Source organism: Camelus bactrianus, chromosome 5 (assembly GCF_048773025.1).
Source record: "Camelus bactrianus isolate YW-2024 breed Bactrian camel chromosome 5, ASM4877302v1, whole genome shotgun sequence".
Taxonomy (NCBI): domain Eukaryota; kingdom Metazoa; phylum Chordata; class Mammalia; order Artiodactyla; family Camelidae; genus Camelus; species Camelus bactrianus.
The window spans coordinates 5,679,848-5,703,968 of NC_133543.1; the positions used below are offsets into that span (position 1 = coordinate 5,679,848).

At 40.4% G+C, this 24,121-nt stretch overlaps 1 protein-coding gene across 35 annotated transcripts in view; it reads left to right on the plus strand.

The window, feature by feature from the left end:
- The window catches only part of LOC141577675 (uncharacterized), a 148,124-nt gene that overhangs the window by 53,310 nt on the left and 70,693 nt on the right, over window positions 1-24,121 (plus strand). For 30 of the 35 annotated variants that reach the window (XR_012506914.1, XR_012506913.1, XM_074363354.1 and 27 more), the window contains 3 exons: window positions 661-818; window positions 1,253-1,477; window positions 8,153-8,276. The gene's annotated coding sequence lies outside the window, so the exon portion shown is untranslated. The remainder of the gene's footprint in view (window positions 1-660; window positions 819-1,252; window positions 1,478-8,152; window positions 8,277-24,121) is intronic. The other 5 variants (XM_074363333.1, XM_074363327.1, XM_074363331.1 and 2 more) reach the window with 2 other exon arrangements.

Consider the following 24,121-nt stretch of genomic DNA (forward strand, 5'->3'; position numbering starts at 1 on the left):
GGATTGTGTAATTGGGCCCTGCTGATTTGAATCTATTCTTTAGAAAGTACATATTGTAGATATATTTTTCAAGCATGCATGCTTTTTTCTTTTATTATTTATAGTTCTACCCTCTCTCTTGGTGGGACTTTTCATGGAATCCAGGAAACAGCCCTAAGCCACCTAGCTCTTCACACGTCTCCGTGGCGGTTTTCTTCCCTGACTAGAAGAGGGTTCTGCATAGGGAATTTTCTTTGTTCCCCTTTTCTTGGAGTCTCTCTGTCTGTCTGCCCACCTCTCACCTGTCCAACTGTCCATTTCTCTACCCACTCATTCTTCTGATTTGTTCCAAAAAGCATTTCAGGCAGCTTACAGAAGAACAGATACCAAATAAACAGGTGAGAAAATGGGGCCAAGTTCAGACAGTGAGGCTAGGAGGCGAGCCTGTGTGAGGGTGGCAGGCATGAGAGACACGCGTCTGCCCTGTGACTTATAAGATCGACATCAAGAGTGTGCCTGAGGCTCCCAGCAGACACAGGGAAACAGGGCTTGTGGGAGATGCTCACTGGCTGTGAAATAAATAAGTGGCTGAGGAGAATCCCAGCCTTTCCATCTACTAAGGCTTAGGAGAATACTTTGAGTGTCTTCAACATCAGAGTATTTCATATTTTCTTTTATCAGAGTTCTACATATAGTTGGTTACATTCTGTACCTGGAAATTTCTACAAAATTTCTTCCCACGTGAGTCCCATGACTCGGGTATGGGGTGGTTCTGCTCATTGACTGGGGTTGGCCAGAAACCGAAAATGACAGCTTCAAAGGAGCCTGGGATTTGTCAGGTATGTTTTGTCAGTACTGTAGAGTTCAAAAAATGCTTTCACAGTATCTCTCCATCTGAGGCGGCAGCGTGCTCTCTTACCAGCATCAGGAGCTTAGGGCATCGGGATGGTGGGGGCTGACTGCATTGCCGTCAAGACAGCTGAGCTAGTCACTGCAGGTGTGGTTCTATTACGTAAGGCCTTTCATGATCTTTACTTGAATGTTTCAACAGGGAGTTAATTAACTGAGTCAATTAACTTTTAATAAATATGCTTTGTTGAAAAGACAGTTATAGACAGAATATAAGCTCTGAAGCCTTTAAAAACGGTTTCATTACTGAAATTTCAGTTGGGGAGATACACAGTTTATCTTATTTATGCCTCTCTTTTAAAGTAACAAAGAAACAAAACAGAAAAGGCAGAGGATGGTTTCTGTTCTTCCTTTCTGCTTGCAGGTGCCCTCACCTCCAGTAGCATCCATCCAGACACATGAACTGACACTGGCCGTGCTCAGAACTGCCTCAGCCCTGAAGATACAACTGACAAATAGAAGGGGGCCACGCCCTGTTACAGCAGGTGCTCTCACTTTGTGGATCCTTATGTAACTGAGCGGTGTTAATCAGAATTGCCCGTTCTACATTGTGTGGCGCTGCTGCGGTGTCTCCTAGTTACTTGTTTCTGTAAGTATTCATGTATTATTCCCCACTGCGTGGTACTACACGTCTAAAAATGCTTTTTTCAGATGAAAAATAATGTGCATTTAATATAATATGTTTGAAAAAAGGGACAAAAAATTCTATCCTGGTCCCGCTACTCAGAGATAATAATTAACAATTTAACATTTATTTTCTGTTTTTTCGTCAGTGTGTATCATCTCTGTCATAAAAACCAGTGAGCACTCTGTCCCTGTTTACTGTTCGGAGACCTCCATTTTCCATTTGGCTTATTACATGTTTTTCTACAATATTCTATCTCCCCTGGCATGAATTTTAAAGACCAGTGTAGCATTCTGTCTTATGGAGGCATCGTCCATTTTACTTCGGACTTAAATAAACTTTTAAATTCCAAGTATACTTAAGTGAAATACTGAAAAGAGAACTGTGGTGGTACAGGAAGGCCCCTAACTCCCTTCCCATTATTTCCTGGGAGTAAAAGCTGTTGAAAATTTGGTATATATATTTCATGACCTTTATGCCTATGAGATACATATATATACACATATGAGAAATCAATGTATAGGTGTGTGTATATATGCTTTATTTAAAAATGAGGCCATACTATATGTTTTTCTGCAGCTCGCTTTATTCACTCAGGCGTATATCATGGACGTCCTCCCACTCCAGACTCACCCGGCCCTTTCAGATAAATTGGAGGGGTCTCCTGATGTGCGGGTGTCGTCTCTTGTCCACGGACACATTTGGTGGGAGAGTGCTGTGGACAAGGCCCTGGACCTCGGCGAAACGCCGGCTCCCTCAGCGCCCGCAGCTCGCCTTGATTTACCGCATCATTGTCTTGATGGTGGACAGTTAAGTTTTCTCCATTTTCCACTGTCAGAAAGAATGTTTGAGTTGCATCCTTCTTGTACAGACATTCCTGTGATCTTGTATGTGTATTCCTTTAGTTAAGGCTTCTGGAAATTTAGTCCCTGGATGTGACATTTACATTCATCACAGACTCCTTTCAAGTGACTAGAAATTCCTTCTCCATTGGGGAATGAAAAAATGCACAATTACTTATGTAACCAATTCTCTATCGCTGGATATGATTTCACTTCAGTTTTTCTTCCCACCTTTGTAAACAGTGCTGTGTAAATGCCCTGATGGGTACATCTTTTTGGACTGATTTTTTTTTCCTAAAGGAAACGATTCCTAGAAGTGGAGTTGAGTCAGTGTGTATGTACGTTTTTCAGAGCTTACAAATCCATTGATATGTCATCCTCTGAAAAAGTCGCTCATGATTTGTTCTCCCACAGATGGACACTAGCTAGAATATCTTAAAAATATTTGCCAATATGATAAGCAAAAGTGCTTTTTCATTGTTTTTGTTTGCATTTGATGACCAGTGAAGTTTTGAGCATTTTTCACTCATTAGCCATTTGACTTTTTTAAAATGAATGATTCCTTTTGTCCTTTGCCCACATTTAAGTGAGGGAGCTTCTTGTTGCTTTGTGACAGCTTTTTGTATGTTATGAAAATTAACTTCGTGAATTCATCAACATGTATCACAGAGCTTTTTCTTGTCATTTCTTTCCTTTCATTTTGTTCAGGAAGTTTTTTTGATTTTTGTTGTGGCTCAAACTATTCTTAGGATAGTAAATGTCTTCATTATGGGTTTTATCTTTGACATTATTCTTAGAAATACTCTCTTATAATGGAATAAATCTCTTCTGTAGGTTTTTGTAATCTCTAAGATGGAGATTATAATAGTAAATGTTATAGTGAGGAGAAGTTGATTTAATAAGAGCAAAGAGTTGTATTTGCTGTTACTAGTACTTTTTAATATTTACATCACTATCTGCAATTTATCTTGTGGTCATTATGACAGGAATGGAATTTACTCTTTCCAGGTGATTTTCTGTCCCAGGACAATTATCGAATTCATAATTTTCTCTTTGATTTGAAATCCCAACTGTACAAAATACTTACATACACTAGAGTCTCTTTTTGAGCTCATGGTTCCCTTCTGTCAATCTCCTTTCCTTACTCCAGCACCATATCTTACATACTGTAAAAATTTATTAAATCACTGGCAGTCTGATTTTTTTTGATTCTTTTCTTCCATCCCAAATTTTCTTGTCAAGTATTATGACTTTATTATTCCTGAAGAATTCCAAAATATTTTGTTCAAGTTAAAAAAAATCAGATTGGAATTTTCATGGGATTTTTTAGTAAGTTTTGAATTATTCTTAGGAGAACTTACATCTTTACAAAACTGCTTTTCTCCATGCAATATGTTTATGTCTCTACATTCATACCTCTTACTTTAACCCTCAGTACAGTCCTGAAGTTTGTCCATTTAGAATATGGGCATTATTTTTGAATTTATTCCGGATTATTGTTTATGTTTTTGTTAATTTTGTAAGTGAGAATTTTTTGCTATTATATTTTTAAATCCTTAAAACTGACATTTAGAAAGGAAGATTCGTTTTGTCAATACTCACTTTGTAAATTGTCATTTAAAATTGTAAGTATTAAGTACTTGTTCCAGAATCCTTTCTTTTCTGTTTTTAAAAATTTGTTTCCAAGATTCTCAAAATGTTCATAGCTAAGTAGTATAGGTGGGGAGACAGATGGAGAGAGGTTGTGTGGCTCACGTACAAACTGTGAGCACTTTCATGGCTGCCTTTATGCTGGAGAAGCTGCAGAAGATCCCAGGTTAGACAAAGGGTGGCTTTGTATGCACTTGAAAGCCAGCTTTCCTGCCTGTATGGTGAAGCATGTTGGGCGTGGCAGGTAGATGATCAAGGTCTGATCAAGGTCATTGGCTACACAGAGCGCTGTGTCTGTGAGAACTGGAGACCATTACAATGGGAAATGCTTGGCGCCAGGAACACTGCAGGGGATCTGGGGAGCATGTGTGTTAAGGAATTTCCAGCCCTGGGAGTGGGAAGATCAGACTCTGCATTCAGATCTGAGTTTGATTTCATCCTCTCTGGTTTACTGGTCCTCTGAATTTTGTCAAGTTATCTACCCGCTTTGAACTCCTGTTTTCTTGTCTCTCAAAACAGGAGAATTACAGCCTGCTGCTAGAGTGTTTGATCAGGGTAAATGATTTGTGTCTATAAGATGCCACGTACAGTCACAATCTCAGTGAGAAATGGGCTGTCACCTCTTCTTCTGCAACTCAGTGCTCCATAAGACAACGGGGGAAATCCAGTCCCTAATTTGTATGTGATGCAATGAGGAACAATATTAGCGTCTTGCCTTTCCCTAGCAGTATTCTTACTTCTTTGCTTCATTTACCTCTTTCCTCCTTTACTCTCCCCTTTCACCTCCTCCACCAAAAGAGACTGAGTCTGTCTCAGAACACTACATTCAAATTACTTTAAATGTTGGCTCATCCCCATGAAATTACAGTGAAATTAAAAATAATCTGTACACGTCCCAGACATGATTATATTTGATTTACACACACACACACACACACACACACACACACACACACACACACACAGTCAGGCTACCTCCCATTTGCTGAGTTAGAAGGACCACTTTTTCTGAGTTTTCATTCACTGAGCGTGAGAGCAAAGTCTCTTAAGCAGAAATTCGCCTGGTTTTTGCATGGTTTTTTAAATTGGATTTCTGCTTTGTGTCCACAGAAATAGTCTCCTATTAGAAGAGGGGAAGTGGAGACATAGATATTCTGCTGAGATATTGGTGTCATCATATTTGAGTTGGAAAGGACTTACGACAGCATAGATTCGTAACTTTTTATGGGTGAGAATCCATGATAGTGTAACTTGGACAAGAACCCGGGTCTTCTGTCTTCATGTCCACACGGATGAAGAGGAAACTGGGTGGGGGATGGCAGGGATCCTTGCTTGAGTTCCGGGGTCTTGCTAGTTTCCATTGTTCAGCTGCCTTTAGTTTATGTCCATGTGGCCTCTCATGGGAAGGTCACTCTATCCTGATAGATTGAGTTTCTAATCAGCAAAACGGTCTGGACACACTCATGGTTCCCAGAGATTTTCTGCTGACCTGCTGACACTTTATATACATGAGACCTAAGAAACTGCTGGATATAAAATCCTTATTGTTATCATTTGCCCTCGAGTTCCACAGGAATGGGGTGCTGTCTCAGGCTGTCTAAGGCCAGCTCTGAACAAAGATAGGGTTCTAGGCTTGCAGCTGGACACTCCCCAGTCGAATGGGATTTCCAACTTAGTTTTTAGAATCAGGCAGATTAGTTCAAATCTTACCTTTACCAGTTATTAGCTTTGTGACCTTGAGGAAGAAACTTTACTTTTTTGGGGACAAATTTTCTTTATCTGTAAATAAGTTCAGTATTTATTTTAGGGATTTTGTTTTAGAATTGAATGAGCTAATTCCCTCATTTATTCCTAAAATAATGATCACATGTTTCTATGCTAGTGACTTAGTGGTTGATTACTAAGGGACTCAGTAGTGAGAATGTGGGTGACGCTCCCTAGATAATAGAGCTTATATTCCAGGATATGCTTGTAAAAGACTGGATTGCAGTGGATTTTTAGTAAATATCCATTCCTTTCCTAATCCCCATTGATTGTGTATATATCTTTATACTAATATATGAACAATTTTTTATTGCAATTTAAGTCTTTTTGTAGTATTTAAAGTATGTAGCTATAACAAAAATACGTGAAATAAAATGATTTGACTTTTATTTTCTTTTCAATAAGCAAAACAAAATAAAATAGAAAAGAAAAGAAAAAGTTTTGAAGGAGTAGAAATAATTTTATTTCCGTGGAATCGACTCCCTATGTTAGGTTTTTCGGTTGTGTTCTTAAACAGCATATAAAATTGATAGGTTTTGACTTCAGTTTTGATAGCTGGGTGAGTATAGTTTCTTTTTGTGGTTGTCTTTGATGAATTATTTGCACTAGATCATAAATAGTATGCATGTTACATATTGGAAATGAAGAAACAGTGGAGACATACTACCTCCAATGCAGTCATTTTGTTACCGAGTCCAAACTCATTCTGCTCACCAAATGACAGGCTAATAAACTGGGAGATGAGGTGTTGGAGCGAGGAATAGTGACTTTATTTGCAAAGCTGGCAGACCCAGAAGATGGCAGACTGATGTCCTGGAGAACCATCTTCCCCAAGTCAGAATTGAGTCTCCTTTTATACTAAAAAGGGGCGGGGTTTTGATTGGTTGTTGGAAACTTCTTGCTGTATGAATTGCTTGTCCTTTGAATCCGCTGTTCTTGCAGCTGTCCATGTGGATCAAATCATGTTGCCCCTGTAAAACCTCCAAAAATAAAACAAAGTTATTCTCTATTTTGCTACTTGCCATCTCTACATAAGTGCAGATTAGTTAGCATCCTTCAAGATCACAGGCAGGAGAAGAGGCTGTCCTGGATATTTCAGTCTAAAGGCAACTTTCTTTTACAAATGGCGCAGAGATAGCAAGTCTGAGCCTAGAAAACAGGGCACAGGTTTAAAGCCAAAGGAACAGACTTAACATGGGGTCAAAATTGTTCTTTTCTATTACAATTCCCTTTTCCGCTTCATAGATAATTTTAGTAAGAAACATGAGCAATTTTGTATTTTTGCTTCTTAATAACCGATAAGTGGGCCAACTATATTTTTGTGAGCAGGGATGCTGTGCAGGCATAGGGGTCACAGCAAACTCTTGTTGGGGGTGGCCGACCCTGGAACATGTCTGATGCCCCGTGAGTGTTGGTGAGGGTCCCCCTAGCCAGCGTCTCTCTTCAGGAGCCAGCATATGGGCATTGATATCTGGAGACCTCATTTTCGGCTGCAGGAAATTTTTTAGATACTGCGATTGAAAAATCACTCCAGCTGGGGATAATTAGGGAAAAAAAGGAAAAGGAAAAGGGTTTGGAGTAGAGTAGAAGAGAAGGACATCAGATCACCGAGCCTGAGTGCTTGGCAGCGGGGCTTCGGGGGAGAGGGGAGCAGACGTGGGGAGGGGCCTGGCCCTGGAACCAGCTCCTGCACCTGTCCCCGTGCCCAAGCCACATAGCTTTTAATTGGGCCACCACTCTGGGCTGGATGTCACCCTGGGCAGAACCTTGAGAATCGAAGGTAAGGGGTGGGCAGCACTCACCTAGGGGTTCACTGTGGATTTCGGTCAAGTCCACAGTGCCTTTTCTGGTCATGTGTCTTCACTTGTCCTTTATCTCAGGATCTGAGGAGGAGGAGAAAGGAACTCAGGTAGAGATCCAGGAAGATATCCGACTGTGTTAAGAGAGGACAGACACAGTGACACGGGGAGCGAGGACACTTGCAGCAAAGTAAAATTACTTCACAACTATTGCTTCAGAATTGCAGGTGTGAGAGAGCCTAAGCCTGTCTCAGAGTGCAGGGGACAAGTGGAAAGGAATGGCAAAATTTCCACTGAAAATTGAAATTTTGTTAAATAGCCTGCTACTGTTGATTGTATCACTTGAATGAATGCAGGCATATTTCTGTGGGCATTTATAGGTTCACTCAACCCCACCAGCCCCTCTTGCCCCCATCGGGGATGGGATTTCTCAAGCACAGTGCCCCTCCTGCTTGGGTGGGCCACGCTGCGTGTCCTCGCCTGGGGCCGGGCTGCTGCAGGGCACTGAGTCCCCGAGATTCGGCCTGGGAAACACTACAGGAATATCTCTGCTCTCGACTGAGGGCCTCCTTTTCCCCCTGCAGTGTAAGAATGCCGGTGACTGAGTTAGAAGCATGCTCCCAAGCTGTCCGTGTCCTTGCCATTCAGAAGCGGACCCTGGAAGCTTCCGAATTTCTCCAGAATGCGTTCTACATTCACCTTCGGCAGGTGAGTGTATGTCTTTACACAAGTGGAGGAATTTCTGCCGTTTTCCTGGAACTTACTCACCACTAGTCCATCTGATTTTTCTGTGCTAGTATTCAGTATGGCCTGCTGAAATATGTGGAGTCAGATCTTGAAACACTGATGAAGAGGATCATTTATTTTATTTCTATATATGATAGCCTTTTACTTTCAAAATTCAGAATTTTTGGTTCTTTCAGGAATTTTTGGGGGTTGGCGAAACAACATTGCTCTTACCATCTTTGAGACCTGTTGCTTTGTGCCTCTCACTTGTCTTCTGTCACTTGTGAGGCGATTCCATTTGTGACCCTGTCCGGGTTGTTCATGTTATAAAACATATAGTCTGTTAAAGTACATTCCCTTTTACTCCGAAGACATTCCACAAATACTCCTTAAATCTGGGTGTGGTTTTAAGAAGACAGAATCAGTAGAACATATGCTTGCAGGTTGCTAGTGCAAAATCCCCAAATCAATAGTCTAGCTCAACATCTATATTCTTTCTAATCTACCTTGGATTTGTATGGATAAGTGAAGCATTTTGCTAAGAACTCAAGACCAGGGTTAGAATACAGGCTGGTGTAGCTCAGCAGGTCCTCCTGGGCCAGCGCTGTGCCAGAGGGCGGGGCAGAGGGGGAGAGGTCTGGGCCTTGGGGAAAGGGGAGAGCCAAGAAGGAGGGGGGTCCTGCCGTTCCTGAGCTCAAAGTTTCATGGCAAACACCTTCACCAGGTGAAAAACTTGGAGTTTCTTCTAAGAACAGTACGTTTGAAAAGAGTCCTAAAAGCACGGGAGTGACAATATCCCATTTGTGTCTAATATGGGAGAGCGGCTGTGGGGTCACTTGGGAGACTCTTGAGTCCAGGTGTGAAGTGTTGGTGGCTTCCACCTAAACGGTGGGACAGTCAGTGGGACAGGCAATGGGAAAAAACGAACAGACTTTAGGCATGTTTAGATGGTAAAAAGGAAAGGATGAATGATATCTGTGAAGGTAGGATGGAGTTAGGCCCAGGTTTCTGGGTGGATTAATGAGGTAAGTGATGGTCCTGTTGTGCTCTGAGGAGGGAAAGCTTCAGAGGGAGCTCTGGGAGAAAACTGATGAGTTCAGCTGTGGGTAAAGTGAAAGGCTGTTAAATGTGTGGTCTGGGAGCTCAGGTGAGAGCCAGTAGCGAGTAGCGGGAGGGGAGAGAGACTGTCAAATAATTTTGTGCGCATACAAATAATTATGATTAATGATACACTTACGCATCTACATTCTGGATTTAAAACCCATTAACATTTTGCTATATTGACTGCAGAGGTTCCTAATTTTTTAACAGAAATAAAATAAATAGAAACAAAATAGTGGAGTTAATGAATATCATAGAGCTGATGTGTGTCCTTGTATGTATTTTGATACCTCATCTGTTTATAACCATAATCTATACAAAGTTAACTAGTTTAACATAAGTGTTAAACAGAGGGACGTGACACACAGTGTTGGGGCTTGAAGCTGATCTTCTCAGGCAAAATATGTCACCTCTTTGTGCCTTAGTTCCATCTTCTGTGACTGCCCCCGGGCCCCTCATCACAGCTCATTTCCTAGACTAGATGTTGGGAGGGAGGCTGCTGAATGGAGTAAGAAGTGGCAACTGCTAGGGACACTGAAGAGAGACACAAAAAGTGATTAAAGCCGATAAACTCAGTACAAACAAATACTCTCAAAAGAGAAAGAATCCCGCAGTGTTTTGAGCCACTTAGCGTATGGGAAACAAAACCACGTGGACCCAAAGCTCTTGAGCATGTGAATATTTTGGGTGGGAGGGTGTCATCAGAAAAGGGTTGAGAAAAGGCCTTTTGGTTTCCCTTGACGTTTCCAGTAAGGATGGGGAGCAGAAGAGAAAACCCCCTGCTTCACAGTGGAAGCTGCTGTTTTGTGCAAAACTGACCAAAAGTTGGAGAACATTCATCAGCGGTGCTGGCAAATGAAGTGACTTCGGGATTGGGTGGGGCACTTGCTGCGACTTCCAGGTGACCTGCTGGCTGGGGGCTGTGAGGCGGGCAGTAGGTTGGCAGGGTGACCCGGGCATAAACCCTGGCTCTGAGGCTGCTGGTCTGACTAGCAAACCTGGGCAACCGCAGTCTTAATGGGGCAGCTCGGGATGTGGCCTGGGACACCTGCCATGCTGAGGGCGAAAGAGGGCTTCCCTGAGGGGGTGTCCCTGCGGAGAGTGGAAACGTCCTCCTGCAGGGGAGGAAGAGCCTCTGAGCAGGGTGCTGGATGCACAGGCAAGACCACCCTGAGCACGGAGGGTTTGGGGAGCTGGAAGTCACACAGTGTCCCGAGCAGCCTTGTTCCTGAGAAAATAGAGGGAGAAGAGGCTGAAAAGTCAGACTACGTTCAGACCCTGTGGTTGGTTATGAGTGACAGTAAAGGACTGGTCCAGCAGGCACGAGAGAACCCTGTGGGTGTCCCAGTGGGGGCGTCACACCGGAGGGTGTAGCTGGGTTACAGACTTTGCCACTTATTAGCTGTGTGACTTTGAGCAAGATCACCCCACCTCTCTCTATATATCTTCATCTGTAAAATGACATAGTGACAAGCTCGTGTCATCAGAAGGCTTAGTTTAGCTCTGATCCTCTGTGTCCAGTCTTGTCAGTGCTTCCCTGCAAGTTTCTGCATTGGCTGCTCTTACCCTCGGATGGGAGGGCGTAGAGGGACATTGTAGCACCTGACGGCAGGAAGGGGTTGTTTTAAAAACAGACATGTAGCCGCCTGCAGCTGCAGGCCTGCAGGCAGTTTGACTGATGGTCCTGGAGAGGACTTTGGAAGCCTTAGCATCGTTTTAAGACTTGTTTTCCCTTGGGGGCAGCATTTGCTTTTGCAGATTAATGTTGAAGTTTTGGGCTTCTTGCAAAGCTGTCTTCAGAGATGGTTATATACGTAACATATCGTATAAAATAAAACGCTTTTATTTAATGTGTGGGACTTTGCAGCTGTTGGGAACAGCTCTGTTGGCCTGGTCTCCACGGAGGACACTAGGGGTCAGCAGAGCGTGCGGGAGAGCAGGCAGCCCGCCATGCTGCTGCGGGGTTTTCTCCCCAGCACAGCACTGTGCTGAGTTGACTCTTCTCTGAGTTTGGTTGCCAGATGAGCAGACAGCAAATTAATGAGTTCTGGTCAGATTGTATAATGACGGGAAGAAAGAGGGTCCCGTAGTTTTCCTGGACTAGAACATTCTTTTGGTTCCTGATCCAGTGTGTTCCATTACAGAATTGATGAGTTGTGTGTATTCTGGGACTTGTCGACTGAAAGAAATGTGTAGCCTGAAAGTTTAGAGTTATGCTTTATTTGGCGGGAGGACTCGAGGCGGAATTAAAGCCTTCAAATCTGTCTGAGGGACTGCTCCCAAGAAGTAGGGGAGGAGCTAGGATTATATAGGAACTTTACAACAAAGACCAGGGAGTTGGAAGAATAAAAGATTGCTTGTTATCTAAAGAAATCCAGGCATCTCAAGTTCAAGAATTTAGTGATTTTCTTTGTATGGGAGGAAGTAAATATTTTGGCTCATTGAATTCATTTCTTTTACAAGCACCTAGTTATGTAGGGCCAGTATTCTGTCCTTTCATATTCTGAGTCCCCTCAGAGGGCACCATTCTGTGTGGCTGCCTAGGCTGAGCTATAAGCCTGTCCTCCCTGGGAGATGGTGGCAGCTGCTGATGACTTGGTTTCAGCACTCTTTGTTTACTGACATGGTTGCCGTATTTTCATTCACATTGTAGTATTTTCATTCACAGTGATCCCCCTTGGTCCTAAATTCGACCAATATTTTGAGAGACATTTCATGACCAATTTTGTCCCAGGGTGCTATGAAGGCTCATTCCTAGTTCAGGTTGAAGAAACTTCTGACCTGCCATTCAAGGTTTTAGGTGTTTTTATCAGGCCCTGTTGATACTAAAAGTTCTCTGGATGGCCTGTCTTACAAGTCTGTTATGATCCAGGAAATGTTTACCCTTCGTTGCTCATTCCCATAACTAGAATCACACTGTTATAATTATTTTATGCAGGGTTATAAATTTTATGTATTTCTTCCATATGATTTGCCATCATCAATCTTGTTGTAGGCCTAGCTACACTTTGGGAAATGTAAGAAAAAACAATCTTATAAAATAGACAGGATATAAGTAATAGAGTTAGTAACGTTAATAAAGTCACGATTAAGAAATTAATAGTCAAGAAGTTATATTTTTGGGTTAAAATTTTTCTTGTGTTTCTGACTGAGTTTGAGTGATCTTACGAGAAAGTTCGTATTTATGGTCAGGCTTCGAGCAGGTATTAATTGGCCAGGTGAGGTCTCCCACCTTGTAAGATCAACAGTGGCCTAAACAGAACTATAATTTCCTTTTTAGAATAACGTTTCTGAGGGCTATTTGTTAGAGCCTTGGAGTAGGGAAACCCACCAAGGTAACACAGAAGTACTAGACATAGGTAATTTACCATAAACTTAAAAATTGAGGTAGTTCATAATCAAAGGTAGGAGAAATTATCAAAGTAACTGGTATACAGGCCTGGTCTGGTGTCTTGGATCAGCTGTCTATCTCATATGTCGTCGTCTTCTCATCCTGGCCTGGTAGCTTTTTCTCCATTTGGGCCTTGTTTAAGGTGAGCAGTGCTCTATAGGCCAGTGCACTGCAGGGGCTCTTTCTGATTGGAAATGAATCTGAAAGTCAGTTTCCTTCAGCTTTGCTGTGTATGGTCTAGGTAAAGTACCTGATAGAGTCCTTCCATTCAAGTTGGAGACAGTTTTTTAAGTCATGCCTGTTCCAGTATGTATAATCCCCTGGCCGCATGTCATGGGGCATTGGATCTTTACCCAAGGATATATTACTAAGCTTCAGAAAGAAACATACAGTGTCCTTTTAATAATTCAATTAAACTTTGCAGCAATGTAACATGACAGCAAGGAATGATCTGGGAAGTGTCTTACTAAATATAGACCTCAATTAACAAAACGAGAATTTAATATCCACTAAAATATAAGCTTTTTCTCTCTAAAGTTCCCTCATTTTTATCAAATATAGTCAAATCAAGGTGAATTTGTTTACAAGTTGTCTGATTATTTGATCATATAGGCTCTTTTAAATTGGCTGTGTTGGAACTTTTAATAAGGACTTTTAAGCTAGAATGTTAATAAGGTTTGCTAAGGCCAGGAAAGCCCCGTCAAGGGCTTGTCATAGATTTCTGCCTAACAGATTTAGGTAAATTCTTTTCTTTTTGAAGTCCTTAAAATACCTTGAGGTTCCTATACCTGTTAGGAGACGATATTCCTAATTTATCTCATAGAGCCACTGGGGACCTTAAAGATTTTAGTCTCTTGAGGGATCAGATAGAGAGAAAAGATAACTGTTCTAAGTCTGCTTACATAGGTATAATTTATCAAATTGACGTGAATCATAAGTAATTTAAGAGAAGAGTTTCTTTATGTCTGATAAACAGGTTAAAAGCCAGTAGTATTTCAGACAAAATCAAAAATTGTAACCATATTCATCAGTTTACTCAGTCCCACGTAACTAATTCTTTTAATCAGAGTTTTCATTATACCTTTAAAATTTCTTACCCAGTTTATTTCAGTGCTATAGTTTGAAATTTATTAGAAATCAGTAAATCTCCTTGAAGAGAGAGTATTTTGCAAAATCATCAGAAGAAAACAATTACCTGCCTATAAATGACAACAGAATTAACAGCATGGTTAAACAACATTACACTGTAATCTATAAAGAAACCTGGTCACAATAACCAGAATTATGACTGGTAACATTTCAGATATACCAGAATGTTAGGGAGTCCATATAATTTCTAGAATATCTATATTAATAATATTTTCTCATACAATATAACCTAGGAAGATTTATTATTCATTTGACAATACTTCCCATGTTAGTTAACATGCCAAATGAAACTTACTACTTTAAAATCTCTCTTTGAGATGTTTCAGGGACCCTTTGTAGCATCCCATAGTTAACTGGAGACTAAAAGAATTTTAATGAGAAATTGATATTTGGGGAGCTTGTTAAAAGTTTTCAAAACACTTGGTCATATAAGCGTATAGATCACTGTAAAGTAGTATTTACTCATTAACAAGAAAATATTTCAAAGGTAAAGGCACAACAGATCACTTAAGTCGCATAAGAAGCTTCACAATTTGTTACTGAAGGTGGATTAATATTTTAAGAAAATTTTGTCCCCTTAACAGAGAGAAAACCAAATCTAGTCTTGTACCAGCTTACTTCTAAGATTCATTTACTTTGCCCAAATTGATTCTAAACTTAGCCAATTCTGACCACGTACAAAACTCTTTCCTCAGGGTTCCTCTTCCACAAGCCTTCCCCAGCTTTCTATACTCGTATTAGTGTGTCCCTTATTTTTTCTTCCATTCACAAGTAACCAGATTCAGGACAAAGTCACTATTTTTCATTAACAAAATATAATTCCATTCCTTATATCTTCCTTTACAAATTTATCTTACCTTCCTAGGATACTGAGATCTTTCCCTTAATAATAGAGACTATTTCAGAGTGGCACCAAGCATTTATTAATATTTCTAAACACCTTTAGTTTCTCTGTAAGAGGAAGTCATATGTTAAGTAATTCATATTTCAATCTTATTTTATCTGAAAATGGCATAGCTATTTAATAAAATCCTATCATTTGACTTAATTTAGCACAACTCTAGAATTTAGATACCAAACATTTAGAGATTATCTTAAGCATACATTTTAAATATATATTTTAAAAAATTTACCCAAAACTCTCATCTCATTTGCATTTAATTTACTTCAAATTTTATCACACCACATTACTATTATTTTTTTTGACAAATCTGTAACATAAATAACAGGATCTTATTTGACTTTCATTAAACCTAGGTACAGTAAAGGCATTATACTTAATATTGATGAGTTTAAAGATGTCTATATTAATTAGAACATACTTAAACTAAACAATACTAAGTGTTATCTTAATATTGAATATTTTCCAGTTCACGTGAACCTGAAGGTCATCTTAGTTAGTTTTTATTTTAAAAATACTTAATTTGTAAGCTATTACTTTTTACGTCAATTAAGCAGAGCTCTTTGACTTTGTTTTTTTTCTTTTTTTTAGCTGTAGAAATATCTCACATCTATAATGTGTACTCAGGCTTATAAACAGACCAAAGCTAGAGATCTCATAGCTTCACTTTAAAACTTACTTATAAGATAGGTATAATAATAGTTGGAGTAAGCTTAATTTGCTTTCTCAAATCACTAAGGCTTACTATTTATGAAAAAGACATTTAAGATTTCTTGACAAAGTCTGACGGACCCATCAGAGTTCTGAGTTCTAAAATGCCAAAAATTTCTTTGGCCTTAAGTTTTCTCTCATTAAGCTAATTAGGCTCTGTCCTAGGTCACTGTTTGCTGTATATAGATTTCTGACCTGCAAGACAATGACAGACACTTCCAGTTCCCCAGAGAACTGCTCTGTCACGCAGGCCCAATTGTATCTCCTTATTTGGCTTTTTTGTATCAGTGAGAAGAGCTGTAAACAAAGAATTCCATGTTTTAAAACTTTAAGGTTCAATTTATCTTGTCTTCCAAAGCTTACATAAGGCATTTAGTAAGGTCTCTTTTCCTTGAATTATAAGTTAAACCCAGGGTAAACCTCTTATTATATTTTTCTATTAGCCACTGAATATTAGTTTTAGTTTTACATTATATTGGACGGCTCATGTAACTCTATTGGTTTCCTTTATTTTGTTCAATTAATATGTTCTGAGGGACAGAAATGTGCCCAGCCTTGTAATACCAAGAAGGGGAAGCGTTTTTCCATTGAAACACATCTTTCCCACAACATAATTAAGCAAAAAGTTTATATAAAGCCCATTTAAGCATACCAATTTTACAAACTTTTATCTCAACTTTATTAACTCTTATACCTTTAATTTTAATATTTATTAGGTTTAATCAATAATTTTTATTTCTAGAAGGAATGCCAAAAGCCCTTTTCTTCTTTTCTTTTCTTTATTTCTTTTTTTTTTTTTTCACTGTATCTAATTTTATAGAAAAGTCTCTGGGATACCCAAGTTTTAGCCAAAGAACTTAGGCCCTTCTCAACTATTAATTTGATTAATGGGTCTGTTGCCCCAGTTATTGATCAAATATCACAGTCTACATATATTATATGTATCTATCCCTATAAATACATACATTTTAAACTGGGGCAAATAAAACGGACTTCTTTGAACTTTAATTTTGGGGGGCAGTAGGTGACCATTTTGGCCATTTTTTTTTTAACTTTACGTAGTGTAGAATCAAAACCTTGTCTCAAAATCCAACAATGTCCATTTTATTTATGTCATTCAAAATAACCATCAAAAAAATTTACCCACTTAGGATAATCCACTTATCATTTTTTTTTTCTGCTATGAAAAAAAAAATCTTTCGACATTTTTACAATCTTTTTTCCAGTTACTCAACCTAAATAACATTAATTATTCTAAGATTTTATTAACATCTCTAAAACCATTAATGGGAAAGGAAAAACATAAATGTAGCTTTTTAAACCAGTTTTTGTAAAATAAGTTCTTAGATTAACCATTAGATATATTTTCTACCTTTAAACTTGATTTTAATAGGTACCAATAAAACGGCTGTTTATAATGAGAGCTCTTTCAACTTTCACCAATTTAAAAGTTTTCCAAATTAAGGGATCCATCATATGGCCATCAATTTATATATATATATTGATTTTAAACGACTAAGATGAAGAGGCATTTCCAAATGAGAGTAGGGGTGCTGCCTAAATAAAATTCAAAAGTTTACTCTCCAAAAGGTAAAGCAGTTCATGGTCCAGACTGATGCAACAAAGGTTAAGATGGCAAAATGCCTGAAAATTGGTACAAAGGACTGTTGAGAATCCCAATTTATTTGTGTGGCCACCATATGTACACAATACTTGTACCTTTTGCATGGCAGAGTCCAAATTTTCCATTAAAAACAAAAAGGAAACATATATATACATACATACACACACATAATACACCCAGCGAAAGATAAAACGTTTATATTTCAAAGACACAGGAAGAGAAATCCAAGTTCCCCCTAAAAGGGTTTTGGTTTTTATAAGTCCAGAATTCCAAAAAATGTTTTTATCAGGCCTGGTTAGTTACTTTAAGAGTGAGATTTTTTTTTTAATTCCCAATTAAATTTGTAAGTATTGTATGTATATAAACCTGGCTGGGGTATTAGTTGGAGGCTGGCAATCTGTCATTTCTTTATCTTTTTTTTCCTTTTCTTTCTTCCTTCCTTTATTTTTTTTTTTTGAAAGTTCTATTCCCCATTCTAAGGAAGGGTTGTTAGAATAAAATTACTAGTAAGTTTTCCCGCAGGGACAACTCTATGGCATGAAGTCTTTGCCTATACCACTTCTGCAAGTTTCTCAGTCATCCGAGAAAACTGTTACCAGCCAGGAAGGGGGTCCCATTTTTGGAGTTGAAAGGTTCCTCATAAGAGTTTTACTTTTATTCTGAAAAATTCAATGGAGGTAACCAAATTGAGGAAAATATTAGACCAGCCTCTTACGTAACCACTCAGTCCTGACCCCAGTGTCTTTCAACATGGACCACTCTGGAGGTCCCCACTGGGTATTTTCCTGGTATCTTTCAACCAGCCCCACCTTGGACGTCTCCTAAAGATGGGTGTTTCCCGTTATTTTTCAACCAGGCCCCACACAGTATGTCTCCACTGGGTGGGTTATTCCCCCCCAGTATCTTTCAACTGGAGGGCCAGGTACCTGGATACACCGCCAAATAAAACTCAGGATTATCACCCAATATGGGAGATCCGAGAAACAAGATAGACTCACCCAAATACATCTGGACTCCCCGAGGAGGTGGATGGGCACAAAGGGCCACTGCTGGTACCAAGAATCCGGATACTCGGAGAGTTCAGTTGGAGAAAGTCTGCTCTGGGTCCCTTCATGGTGTCCAAAACTGTTGACTGAAATACATGTGCAGCCTAAAAGTTAAGAGTTATGTTTATATGGCGGAAGGAATCGAGCCGGGATGACAGCCTCTCAGATCGCTCTGAGGGACTGCTCCGAAGAGGTTGGGGAGGAGTTAGGATATATATAAGCTTTACAACAAAGACCAGGTAGTTGGAACAATAAAACATTGTTTGTTATCTAAAGAAAGCCAGGTATGTCAAGTTAAAGAGTTTAGTGATTTTCTATGTATCACGTGGGCTCACTGGATTCATGCTTTAGACAAGCACCTAGCTATCTAGGGCAAGTATCCTGTCTTTTCTTATTCTCATTCTGTTCAGAGGGCACTGTTGTGAATGGCTGTAGAGGCTGGACTTCAGGACTGTCCTCGCTGGGGGATAGCGGCAGCCACTGATGATTTGGTTTCAGCATTATTTGTTTACAGATATGGTTGCAGTATTTTCATTCACATTGTAGTATTTTCATTCACAGACTGATTGTGGATAATCTGGAAACTTGGAAAGGAACCGAGATAGAATTACTGCAGGTACCTTCTACTTTAATATTCCGTGTGCAAACATAAACACGGATGAAGCATACATTTGAATTTGGTGGTGTAGGGAATGGTTTCTGCACATTACAGGAGAAGGCAAGGCAGAATTCCTCTACTTTGTTGGCAGGAATGTGGGTCCACCTGTCTTTTCTGTAGCGGTTTCTGAGAGTAGTTTATGGTAATTAACAAACATTGACAAACGGTGGCACAAATTGCATTTAAGAGCTGGCCTGTGCAAACTTGTGTATTGGACAGGTGGATTGGAGAGAGATGTAGCCCAGGCCTGGGCTCAGATACAGGTTTAAATCGCCATTTCCTCACCAAAGGGCCTTGGACTAGAGTGTAACCTCCCTTAATCTGTTGGTGAAACAGTGAAATGTGCATTATATTCGTTTCTTCCTGGGATTGTTGTAAGATGTGAACAGTATTATAACACTCATGAAACACTTAACAGGCACTTAGCATTGTTCTCTGTGTCTGTCCGCCCCGTTTAGCGTGTGTCACAGCCGTAAAGGTAGCATGTGCATGTTGAGGATGTACTGGTAGCCCCTTGAATAGGTTGTGAATTTGGTGATTTCCTTTAATCCTGGAAACTCTATACGCCATGGGCAGTTATTTTCATGGACAGATGAGGAATCTCAGGGTAAAGAAGACTGTGTAATTTGCCCAAAGTCAGACCATAATTTTGGGTGCTGGGGCCTCGTTTCAGCATGGGCCCCTGGGCCTTCTGCCCTCTCCGTTCAGCCCCAGAGCCAGACGTGGGGTCGCCTTTCTCCCAGCCCAGAATATCCAGTAGGCAGCAACACAAACCAGGACCTGTGCTGCTTAAGCAAAACTCCGGAGGGGAGGCAGGTACTAAGGGGATAAATGTAAAAACAGACGACTGCAAACTGTGATCAGCTCTGAGAAGGAAAGGAACACGCGTCGCCACGCAGAGCTGGGAGCTTTCCCCTCGGGGCTGCTCTGGGGGCGTTCATCTCAGCTAAACAAACTCCGGTCCTGCACCAACGCAGGAAGGCAGGGCGCATGTGACCAGGTAGACTTGGCCTCGTTGATCATACTCATTCCCCTTTCAGCGGCAGCTCTTACGGGCACGTACCTAGTAAACAGATTTTGGCCATTATCATAACGCACTTTGCTTGGTAGTTTTATTGGCCTCACATTTGAGATGAGGTAATTGAAGCTGGGGAGTTTGTTGCATGCGCGTTATTACCTTGGAAATACCCTCACTGGTCTTTCAACCTAGACTGGTGTGGCTGTTATATCCCAGCCCTGTGAATGGCATCGTGTAGCTTCTAACAAGTGGCGCAAATGACTGACACTGATTTTTCTTAATTCGCCGGAAATGGTATGTGACAATAAGAGAAAAAGGTAGTCAGAAATTGTTTGGAAAACTAGAACAAAATCCAATTCTTCCCCAGCTGGGGAAGCGTACCCAGTGTCACTCACCCCACTCACTGCCTGGCATCTCCTCCCTGCCGACTCCGTGTTCAGAAGCCACTCTGAGCCTTTGAAGAACATTTTGCCTCATGACACTGTTGACTAGGACTTGCAGCCTCTCTGTCCCTGGTTAACTCTCTCTTCAAAGCCATTTAAATTTTATGCAGGCTCCTCAGCTCAGATGTAAGAATAGCCTCTTTAAACTTCTTGATGCAGCTCCTTAGTGAAGATCTTGTGAAGGAAAACTAGCCAAAACCTGGGAGTTATGCACACAGTGACTGCAACCTCAGCACTTTTTGAAGTTCAGAATCAGAGGGGTGGGAGACTCAGGAAAGGCTTTTTAAGGTAGAAAGGGGAAAGTGAAAGGACTCAGGCAGTGTGAGACTGAAGCATCTCGTTCCCAGCTAGCAAGGCAGCTGCGTTCAGGATGGTATGTGAGGAGTACAGAGTTCTCACAAATAAAGAAGTGGTGGGATGGGAGGGAGCACAGATAGATTCTTTACTAGGGAATGAAAAATTGCGCTGAAAACTTCCTGGTTGAATAAGAGGACTGTGACATGATGTGCTTGAATTTTGGAGAGAAAGGTTTTGTGGGGATAGGCCTAGGAGAACGCTGTCTGGCTAGGGGGTCAGCACAACAGGGAACCACAGAGAACATGGCTGACCTCAGGGCCCCTGCTGGGGGAGGGGCTGCCCGCCATTTTGAGCCCTGGGGGCTGCTTCTGTCCCTTAGCTGAGGCCTCAGAACTCCTTTCACATCCCAGTCCTGTTGATACAAGAAAACAGATGTTGGGCATGAGAAGGGCTGTGTCCCAGGCGTTGGTTGAGCCCCTGGAATGTGCCCCAACAGACGTGGGTCCTTGGCTTCATGCAGGAAAGATTTCAAGAGCAAGCCACTGTTGAGGAAAGGTAGATTTATTCACAGAGACACATTGAAAGGCAAGAGAAAAGCCACGAGTTGTGGGGTTCGGGTGCTCAGATTAAAAGTAGGTACACACTTCACAGACAGAGTGTGGGCCTTCTCGGAAGAGGGAGAGAGAGTGGTGACCGCGAGGTGGCGCTGTGTTGCTCGTTTTCTTCGGCTTGGTTGTTTCATATGCTAATAAGTAGACTGAGCAGCCTAAGGGCAAGGGGCTGGGATTCCCAGGGAGTTGGCCATTTCCTACCCTGTGACCTTTTGTGGCTAGCCTTGGGATGGCCATGGTGCCTTGGGGCATGTTATTCACCATGTTACTATTACAATGGGTGTATAATGAAGCTCAAGCTCTGCTAGAATTAGTTATATCTCTTCATCTTGAGCCTCAAGGCCTATTGGGGATTGAATCCTTCACCATTTTGATGTTAATTGTTGTGGCCTTCCTTGAATGGCTGTGCTCTGCCCCCTTCCATCCTGTCTCACTGTGATGACACAGAGAGAGCAAAGCCCGGGCCCTACTCTTGCTCCTGCATTTAACAGGGGGATGGGTGGTGTGGGCTGAGGATGACTCTGAGTGGTGAGAAGGATGTTTCAGATTTTCCCACGTGGGACATGGGGACCTGCCAGCAGCCACTGCAGATTTATCTCACAGGTATTATCGCTTGTGTCACTCATTTGTTTCTATTTTTCTTTTTTTTTTAATATTTAATCTAAATTTAATATCAGGTTTTTTTAGGAAACAAATTTCTCTTTTTCTTTTCTTTGGGGCTCTTTAGGGTTTAGGTAATTAGGTGTATTTATCTGTTCGTGGAGGCCCTGGCACTTGAACCCTGGACCCCGGGCACGCTAAGGACACGGTCTACCACTGAGCTCTACCACCCGCCCCATCATCTTTTACTTTTTGCTTTAGCTGCCAAGAATCTTACAGTTGAATTTCTAGTCGGCCTTTAACACTTACCCTAACTTCATGGCATTCATTTTTATGACTTTACCTTCCCCTGTTTTCATTTAAGTATTCAATCTCCATTTTGTCTTCACTCTCACTTTTGTCTTTTTGTTGTTATGGTTGTTAAGCTGTGTTTAAAAAAATTGTTTAATTTCTCTTTTAGCAGGAGGCTGAAAGTAAATAAATATGTAAACAAACTTATCACACTTAAATATTTTATACTTTCTAAGCTGTTTAGTAGTTACTTAAAAACCGAATTGAATACTAAAGTGATAAAATTTTTAAATTATTTTTTAATTTTTTTATAAAGTTATAGCTGATTTACAATGTGATATAAGTTTCAGGTGTACAATAGTTGCACAATTTTTATTTTTTTGTTCCATTTATAGTTATTGTAAAACATTGGCTATATTCCCTGTGTTGTAAGATCCATCCCTGTAGCGTGTTTATGTTAGATGGAGCAGTTTGTATAAGAAAGCTGGGTAACGCAGAGTCTGGGGAGTGGCTCAGTCTAACCCATGTGCATGGTCACCCTTCCTGTCAGAGCCCAGGCCCTCACTCCTCTCTGCAGGGGAGCGAGTGGAGGCAGCCCTCATCAGCGCTGGCACCACCCTCTGAGTGGCAGTGACAACAGTGACTGTCTGTGGACATGCAAATTGTTGTTCCAGGAGCTTTACATGCATTTCTGCATTTAATAATTAAAGCCCTTCTTTGAGGAATCATTTTATGTTTTTAATGAATAATACAATTTATTTTGATTTTGATAGACTTCAAACCTCCAGAAAATGTACTAGGAATAGTACAATAAACGCTTAGAGCATTTCACCTAAAAGGGCACTCTTTGCCCTTTTGTGTCTGGCTTACTTTAGTATAAACTTTCAAGGTCCATCCATTTTGTACCTTCAATCAGTAATTTATTCTTTTGATTTGATAATATCTTTTTTCTTTTTTTTGTTTTTTGTCTACTTAAAAATATTTTCATTGAATTCTAGTCAGTTTATAATGCTGCATCAGTTTCTTGTGTACAGCACAACACTTCATTTACATAGGAAAATTCCTGCATTCATTTTCATATTCTTTTTCAATATAAGTTACTATAAGATACGAAATATATTCTCCTGTGCTATACAGTATAAACTTGCTGTTTACTCTATACATACTATCTGCAAATCTTGAACTCCCAAATTATTCCTTCCCACACCCTCTCCCCTCAGGTAACCATAGTTTGGTTTCTATGTCTCTGTGTCTGTTTCTGTTCTGTAGATAAGTTTATCTTTTTGTTTGTTTGTTTTTTCTTTTTTTGTTTGTTTTTGTTTTTTTTTTTAGATTCCATATGTGAGCGATCTCATATGGTATTTTTCTCTCTCTTTCTGGGTTACTTCACTTAGAATGACATTCTCCAGGTCCATTCATTTTGCTACAAATGGCATTATTTTATTTTTTTTATGGGTGAATAGTAGTCTGTTGTACAAATATACTACAACCTCTTTATCCAGTCATCTGTCACTGGATATTTAGGTTGTTTCCATGTCTTGCTATTGTAAATAGTGCTGCTGTGAACATTGGGATGTAGGTGTCTTTTTGAATTAGGGTTCCTTCTGGATATGTGCCTAGGAGTGGGATTGTTGGGTCATATGGTAGGTCAATTTTTTGTCTTTTGAGGAACCTCTATAATGTTTTCCACAATGGCTCCACCAAACTGCATTCCCACCACAGTGTAGGAGGGTTCCCTATTCTCCACAGCCTCTCCAGCATTTACTGTTTGTGAACTTCTGAATGATGGCTATTGGGACTGGCGAGATGTGATATTTGATTGCAGTTTTGATTTGAATTTCTCTGATAACGATATTGAGCATTTTTTCACGTGCCTATCGGCCATTTGTATGTCTTCATTGGAGAAAAGTTTCTTTAGGTCTTCTGCCCATTTTCGGATTGAGTTGTTTGTTTTTCTTTCTTATGAAGTGTAAAAGCTGTTTATAT